The sequence below is a fragment of the Daktulosphaira vitifoliae genome, unplaced genomic scaffold (genome assembly GCF_025091365.1).
Source record: "Daktulosphaira vitifoliae isolate Bord-2020 unplaced genomic scaffold, ASM2509136v1 Scaffold_1, whole genome shotgun sequence".
Taxonomy (NCBI): domain Eukaryota; kingdom Metazoa; phylum Arthropoda; class Insecta; order Hemiptera; family Phylloxeridae; genus Daktulosphaira; species Daktulosphaira vitifoliae.
The window spans coordinates 84,419,014-84,428,224 of record NW_026099572.1 but is presented as its reverse complement, the minus strand read 5'-3'; positions in this window follow the sequence as shown (position 1 = coordinate 84,428,224).

The window sequence follows — 9,211 nt, the reverse complement described above, 5'->3', positions numbered from 1 at the left end:
GGGGAAAAAAAAAAAAAAAAAAAAAAAAAAAAAAACACATCATAGTAAAACCAATACCTTCTCAGCTTCGCATCGAAGCTAAAAAAATTGCACAAAAAGTTTCAAATTAGATTTTTTTAATGAGGGAAGACAACTCCTCACCCCAAACCTTTTATCATGACTTCAGAAAACAAACAAAAAAATAGAAAAATTCCATTTTCAAAATATATTTTTACTGGTTTAAAGTCAAAACAAATATTTTCAAAAAAAAATTAGGTTTAAAATTAAATTAGGGGATAGATTTCTCTAATTTAAAAGAAAAAAAAATGATTAATATTAATATTTTTCGTTCATTATTGTTTTAAGCTTATTTTTAACTTTTTAGTTCGATGTGCTTTAAAAGCGTGTTTTTTTTAGTTTTTTTAAATTATATTTTTACAGATATTATTATCACTAATCTTTATTACCAAAGTTAGAAACATTATCGTATGTCAACTACGAGTGCTCTATGGTTAGGCGAGTTAAAAGTGATAATAGTTATTAATTTGCGTGATTCTATCATTGTAATCATACTAGAGATGGGATTTTTGACTCACTGATATGAATCAGTTCACTAAAATGAGTTGACTCAGTGAGTCAACTCCAAATCCCAACTCCCAAATCGTCGAATCTTTAAAGGTGCGATTCTGACTCGTGAGTTGTAGAAGTTTGTGGAACTAGAATTACAACTCACAACTCGCAAGGCATACTCATAAAGTGCCTTCTAAATGCGCCTTAATAGTTATCTTAGCTAGATTAACATCAAATATGAAATATCAATGAATTATTGTTTTACACAAAAGTGAATAATAATTTATTTTACTTATTGTAAATAATTATTATTTATTAACTACTATTGCAGTGGCGGCTCGCCAGGTGAGGCAAGTGAGGCACAATCTCACTTGCAATTTACCTTATAATAATTTATTTATTTTGAGCCTCTATCAATATCAAATATCTTTCAAAATATTATAATTTATTTTTATAATTAACGCAATTTGTAATCTTGAACCATAAAAGATAATAGGACGAAATAGATAACATATTGCTGCGCCTGACTGGCGCTGCACAAACACAGTGAGATATAACACGGTAGTTAGTGCCGAAACCAAAGGTCTAAAATGACAACACGTTACACGACTGACTACGCAGCAAACCGATGAGGTCCGAGAGGCAAACTTTTTTTTGATTCAGTTGCTATACTGGATTATTAAGATTGATTGTAGGGGGAGAGTCGTGAATACTTGGTAAAATGAGGCTGATGTAAATTTTCCTCAGCGGTGAACACCATCTTGTGCCAGGTGGTTTCAAATGCGAAACGACATTTTACATATAAATTAAATGGAATCGACAATATGTAGTTATTGTTTCAAATCTATGCTTACCCAAAAAACAACAAACGAATTACGTTTGTCACATCAGTTATCAGTCAATGTATAAAAGTATTATACGATTATAATTTTTCATCTTGTAATTAATAAAAATTTTAAAGAATTAACATGTTACCGATTAATACAGCTATTATCAACGTGTACCTATAATCTTAAAAATAGGTATATTCTTTATTCAAATTTACTAAATTAAAAGTTTGCCTCATTACTTCTGAGACCCACGAGCCGCCACTGTACTATTGTAAAATGAAATGTAATATTGTTATCAATAATTTTTTATTCATTATTTGTTTATATATATTGGAATTAAATTAAGGCGCGAAAGAAATGAGAATCAAATTCAAATTGTATTTACATTATGGAAAAAGTAGTTGGTTATTACTTATTAATAATTTTATAATATAATGGGCCTCAAACCCTGATTTTTACCTATAAGATGGTTGAGCTAATTTTAAGTTAAAACTTCTGATCATTCAATAGTTTGATTACTTTTTTCTTTTGATAAAATTTTAGATTCTCAAGACATACCCACAATAGTTACATAAAAAGTAATTTATTTGGTTATTTGATATTTATAAAATATTTTCTATTAAATTGTTTAATATTTTTACTAATAATATTTAACTTTGTTAATTATTATTGAAATGAAGAATAAATTTAAAATCTAAAAAAACTATTTTTTTATTATTAACATCAACACAGATTTATTTATGTGTTAAATTAGGTATACAAATACAATGTAGGTATTATCAATGTTTAATGTTTAGTGCATGCAATGAGAAAAATAGGTCTCTTCTCTCGTATATTTCAAAATTTTCTTGTATGCAATTACAGGTCTATTCTTGAATAAATATTGTTCTAAAAACTGACATATTATGTATAATGTAGTCGCATTTATTTGAAATTTTACTCATTGTGTCAACGCTGTTTCCTGTAATTACAATAAATCTTGTGCACAAAATCGAAAATTGTGAAACACTTTATTTAATTTACGAAAGTATTTTATTTCATTTTAAAATGAATAAATTGAGTATTATTTGGGATTTTTTTCAACTTGAAGCGGTTAATATTCATGTAAAGTGTGGACTTTGTCGTATAAAATTAAAAAATAATCATTCTTCGACTTCAAATTTAATTAGACATATTAAATCTAAATTAAGTAAATTTATTAAATAGACTCATGTAATAGAAGAGACGATTGATGACCCAAATATTACTCCATCAACTCCATTAAATATAGATTTAACTGATATATATCACAATTCGTATGATTCAGAATTTATTGATAAGACGTTTTAACCCTTAAGCAGGCGCGTACCTATTTTTAACATTCATAGTCACGTGGGGATCTATTAGACCCCATTTCTAAAAAAGTATAAAATATATATAAAAAAGTTCATTTTTTTTAATTCAAAGATATTATTTGTTACCATATGATATATAAATATGGATAACAATTAAAAAATTAAAATTAAAAAATAAATAAATTACAAAATTATGTGCATTACTAAAAATTATATTACGAAAAAAAAAAAACTTAATTTTCAAAATTTCATTAAAAAATTTTGGTTTGTAAAAAAATTATTTTAACTGCAAAATCTTATATTTAAGACGGTAAATAAAAGCTTTTACTATTACAAAATGTATTTTTATTAATTTTTCTTGTATTTCTTTGAGCTCAAACATGGCTTATATTTACTAGTTTTATGTGTATTTACATTTACATAATCATTTTTCTGAATTGAATTTTTTTATTATTAATATTACAATACAATTTAATTATTATAATACGAGTAGGGTCAGGAGGGGTAAATGTGAATAGTGGTAATTGTAAATGAGGCACCGATAATCAATGTTGTCCACATTGTGACGGGATGTATTTATTACATGTTTAGTTCGTATTTGTTCCGTATCATCGAGTAGTGGAAATTCTCAACAGATTATTTATTTTTAAAACTTAATTGCGCAGACGGTGGAAGATCCACATAATCCCAATTCCACAATATTATATCGATTATAACATTGCATTTACAATAAAACGATATTTTGAAAAAAATACTAGTCCAAAAAAAAATTATAACGTTCATAGTCGCGTGGGGGTCAATTTGACCCATTTCAACTTATGGATATTTTAACTGATGGATATTTTAAGTCATACATTTTTTTTTCGAAGGTATTTATTTATGAAAATCTATTCAATATTACTATAAAAACCATCTTCTAAATTTATATCTATGTACACCTTTTATGCAATATAATACATCCGTTTTTATTTATGTGGGGGCATGTTAGACCCCCACGCGACTGTTTAAGGGTTAAACTAAATTCAATTCTTAGTACTCTACAATTAGTCATTGAGTCACAGTACCATGGCACACTGATTCAACTCATTCAGTTCACCTAAAAGAGTCAACTCAAAGAGTTGACTCACTCACGAACTACCCATCCCTAAATCATACTATTTAGGATATTCCTTGTTAGGATATTTGATAATAAATGCACTTATTCACTATTATTCACGTTTAAATTTATGATATATGAACTTGTTTGATTAAAAACTCAACATGTTTTAGACAATGTTTCTATAATTTGTTTTAGTCATTTCAATTATACTACTAGTTGTTTTTCCATATCAATTACAAATACTTATTCAAATGTCAATAAATTTCATGGAATAAAAATTTCGTACTGTTACTAGTAAATAACGTAATAAGTGTTTACATCCATCCTTTACATAATATGGACTAACATTTAATACCATAGAAAAATTGTAAAAAAATCAATATTTAACAAACTTCAAAATGCTGTATAAACGTAACTACTGAATTAAAACAAAATAAAAATTTTTCTTTAAAACATCTATAAAATGGCTATCTTCAAATCTTAAAGAAAATTAATTTTTAAAATTTTTTTTTGTAATTGACAAAAATCACTTAAACATATTTTAAATATAATTCTATATTGTAAAAATTGATTAAAAAAAAAATTATAAAATGTTATAAAGATAATAAATAAAATGAGTTGTCAGTTAGATCTGTTCCACTCTGTAGAGTATATTTGAAAATTGGTATTAAATTGATAATCTAATTATTTAATTTTAAATGGTTAAGTTGATTCATGTATTTTTATGTATTGACGCCTCACGACCTGGAGCGGCAGAAAAAAACATTTTAAATTCGATGTGGTCGCAGTCTGGATCACACGATCGATCGGTTAAAACCTGCTTTCGTCCTCCTTAAGTATCTGCTCATCGATAACAACTATGCCGTTCAGTCTTTGGAGCTGACACAACGCCGCAAAAAACGAGTTCTCTTTTTTTCTTCAGAGGGGAATAATGCGCTTACTTCCGTCACTATCAGTGGCTTATTATGTTCTTCAGTGTTACCGTGTTTATGTCGCGTGATTATTTTTTTGTATTTTATATTCTGTCAAACATTCCTTACTCGTTTACCTTGTAGATTCTCTTCTTCTTCCTTTTCTTCGCCTTAATCCCAACTATTTGGGGTCGGCCACCCTTATCCTAAACTTCCACTTGACACGATCTCTCTCATCTACGCTCACATCAGCTGTTCTCATATCGCATTCAATTACATCCCTCCATCTCTTTTTTGGTCTTTCTCTACCTTCAACATTAATTTCTATAACTGTTCTTACGGCTTCCGATTCCTTTCTCTTCATAACATGACCAAACCATCTAAATCTATTTACCTTTTTGATTGTATATTTTAATTTAACCGTCCCCCATTATCACCAGTTTACGTTTTGATCTTGCGCCCGTTTCACTTTACGTCGTTCCTTTCTGTCGTGTTACCGCCGACTTTACCTCGTGCACATTTTAATATTAATAATTAATAATCATTACTTTATCATGTTTTCTTATTAATGAAACACTGAAACTCCTTTAGCGTGAATGCCATTAAAATTCGTGTTTCATTATTTAATTGTTTTATATAATATCGTAAATCGAATTCTTTGAGAGTTATCAGATCACAATAACCTCAAAATATGGAATAACAGTAGGCTTACTTTGTTTATGTCCACAACAATGGTTTCTTACTTTACTTTTACGTTTAAGATCATCAACATTTCTATTTATACATTATATTTTTTTACTTAGAATAACATAATTCTTTTCAAACAAAAAAACTTAAATAAACAACTTGGAGAAATATTCAACAAACGCATACTGTTTAGTTATATTATAATATATACGATTCAATCATAAATCAATTTATTGTGACTTTTAAAATCCTTATTTCCCAGTTGACAACTATAAATTATATTTGTCATCATATTTATTCTAATTTTAATAATTAAACGCATTGTATCAACCTTAATCTTAAGTGTAAAAAAGGACTAAATAAATTTTATGTAAAATATCAAAATGATTTGTATGTTATTCATCTGTAATCATTTGTATATTTTATGCTTTCTTATTAATAAACAATAATATTGTAAGAATAAGACAATGATGATTTTCGGGGATATAAAGTATTATAAAAAGGCAGAGCAATCTCTTGTACAGGTCTGTTCTTATCGTTCACTAGACAACGTTAAGCGAACACTAATCATCATTATCATAGTTTTTACGTATTTAAGTTGTGAACTAAATCAAATTGTGTCATTTTATTTATCGATCATTAAATAATACTATTATTTAAGATATTTTAACAACCAAGAAAAATTATCAAGTAATATTTCAAGTCGATAAGAATCAATATTTATATTATTTTATGACCCACAAATCACACCCCGAATTATTGTAACTCGTCACTTGTATCAAATACCTTCTAATATTCTATTATTTTATTACAATTTTAATCAAATAAACTAGTATATAATCCATTTTTATTTATTTAATTAAGTTTTGAGTTACGAAACTTATAAGGAATAAGGGTGGACCAAAAACAAATTTAACCACTTATTAATCAATAGATAAATAGTACTATATTAAGCAACTTTTATTTTAGAAGAAGTTTAGTAATAAACTATAAATTAATCACCCGTATTTAGTTTCAAAAAACTGATTGAAATGACTTTACAACACATAAAATGTAGACAATTATGTGTAATTGTTACACAAAAACATATTTTAAGTTAGTATAAAAATATTTAAATATATGATTAAAAATTTTTGTTCTACTTCCAGCTATTTCAAAAGGTTCTGTAACACTTTTCTAAGCTATAGTCTTGCGTAAAATTAATGAGGTATAAATTTTCACAGAACTATCTAATTTATCTTGCTGCTCTGTAGATTTTGATTTCATTTTCATCTCTAATTTTATTGATAGACAAAATTTATTGAACTACAAAACATTTGTATAAAGGACATTGTCATAGTTCAGTATTGAAATTCCTTAAAAAACCATTAGAAGACTTAACAGATTATTTTATGTAAAAATGTTCTTAATAGCAGATAAAAGGTCATAACATTGTCATGCAGTTTTGATATACAATTGTCATTATTAGATATGCTTAATAAATGATACACTCAATTTTCAATACCTATCATATATGATAATTTTTCATTTATTATTTTAAACTTAGCTAATTTTAAACAAAAGAAAAACAAATTTTTACTTGTTATTTAAGTACTGTAACTAAATAGTTGTTTTAAATTGAGCAATTTATTCATCAATATTTAAATTTTAAATTTACTGTAACCAAAAACTAGAACCCAAAAATTATAATAATTATAAATAGTAGCATAAATAAGTAAATAAGTCTTCTTCTTCCTCGCCTTAATCCCAACTACTTGGGGTCGGCCACCCTTATCCTAAACTTCCACTTGACACGATCTCTCACATCCACGCTCACGTCAGCTGTCCTCATATCGCATTCAATTACATCCCTCCATCTCTTTTTTGGTCTTTCTCTACCTCTTCTTTCTTCAACATTCATTTCTATAAGTGTTCTTACAGCTTCCGATTTTCTCTCATTTTATCCACGATTGACGCTACACCTATACTCCCTCTTATATGCTCGTTCCTTATCCTATCTTTTCTAGTCACTCTACTCATCCATCTAAGCATTTTTCATCTCTGCTACATTCATTCTCTGATCTACTTCCTTATCAACCGCCCAACACTCTGAACCATACAACATAAGACTACAGTCTTGTAGAATTTACCTTTCAGCCTCATTGAAATTCTTTTATCGCATAAGAGTGGGGCCAGGAAATGGCTAGTGATAAAAATAGCATCCACTCTTCACCGTCAGTTGTTACTTTTAATTTTTTATAACTCAGAAGTACTGATCTAAAAGTTGTATAGACCAGTAATTTCATTCATTAGATCAGTGGCGACTCGTGGCTTGGACAACAGGACGATCGCACCCCTCCTAAAAATTAATTAAAAGAAGAAAATTAATTGTATATTCTTAATTCTACATTTTAATTAAAAATGTAAATTTTTAAATAGTAAAATAGTTATAATACATTTTTCGTGTGCGAATTAGATTATTATATATTTTATAATCTATTTATACATGTATGTTGCCACAAAAAAAAATAAAGTGACACCCCTTTAAGTTATAAGGGGTAATTCTAAAGAGTAATTATTAGCTGATTAATCAAAAATTATTTTTCAATACTGTATTTATTTTGTGAGTTATCGAGTGGTTCATGATGAAGCGATCTACCTGTATAATTTTGTATGGAGCTCAGTTTTTACTAGTATACTAAATATACACTCTGACTAGGTGGATTATGCATTATACATTTTATAATTTATACTCATTTTTTACTACTCAACACTCTGAACTATACATCATAGCTGGTCTCACTACAGTCTTGTAGAATTTACCTTAAGCCTCATTGAAATTATTTTATCGCATAAGACGCCAGACGCTTCTTTCCACTTCAACTACCCGCACTTAATTCTGTGTTTTACATCCTCGTCAATAACACCGCTCTTTTGCACAACTGACCCTAAATACTTAAAACTTTCCACCTCTCCAATTATGTCCTCGCCTATTGTCACTGATCTCCTCATTTCACCTACCTCGTGTTCTCCTTTGTCAAACTCGTACTCTAAATAAACCCTTTTCTTCAAGAGCTGATCTCCACACCTCTAGCCTTTGATTAATTTCATCCTTATTTTCTCCTATTAACACTATATCGTCAGCAAACAACATGCACCAAGGCACCTCTCCTTGTATTACACCACAACTCTATTATTATCAGTCTATGTTGTGTAGAAGTAAGTAAATAGGTAAGCAGAAAAAAACCTTATCACATGAAAAATTATTTATTAAAAATAATTTTTAATAATTAATATCAACATTAAAACTTTGAGTATTCTTAAATGTAACTAATATAAACAAAAAAAATTATAAATAAATAATTAGCATACTATTATTATTTTTTAAATATTAAAAAAAGTCCTTACAAAAATAACAGTGTTGCCAGAATGATTATTTAATAAAAATAAATTCACAATTATTTTTGGTAAAAAGTACACAAAATTACACTGTCTTTTAAGTAACCAGTTTTTAAGTTACAACTGTTTTTTTAAACTAGTTTTAATGATGTATATTTAAGTACAAATAAAAACGTACAATTTTTTCATTGAAAATATAAATTATTACAAACCATTTAATTACTGAAATTTACAGTCAGTTTATAGACAATTTTTTTTTTTTAATAAAATTATTTGTTCAATAATATTAATTAATTTTAAATAACATGTATGACACCTGATAATAATTTACAGAGTATTTTTTTTTAACTAACCATTGAGGTTCTTAAATAGGTTAATCAGATAAACAAATAAAAATTTAATAGATTACAGTCATTAAATGAA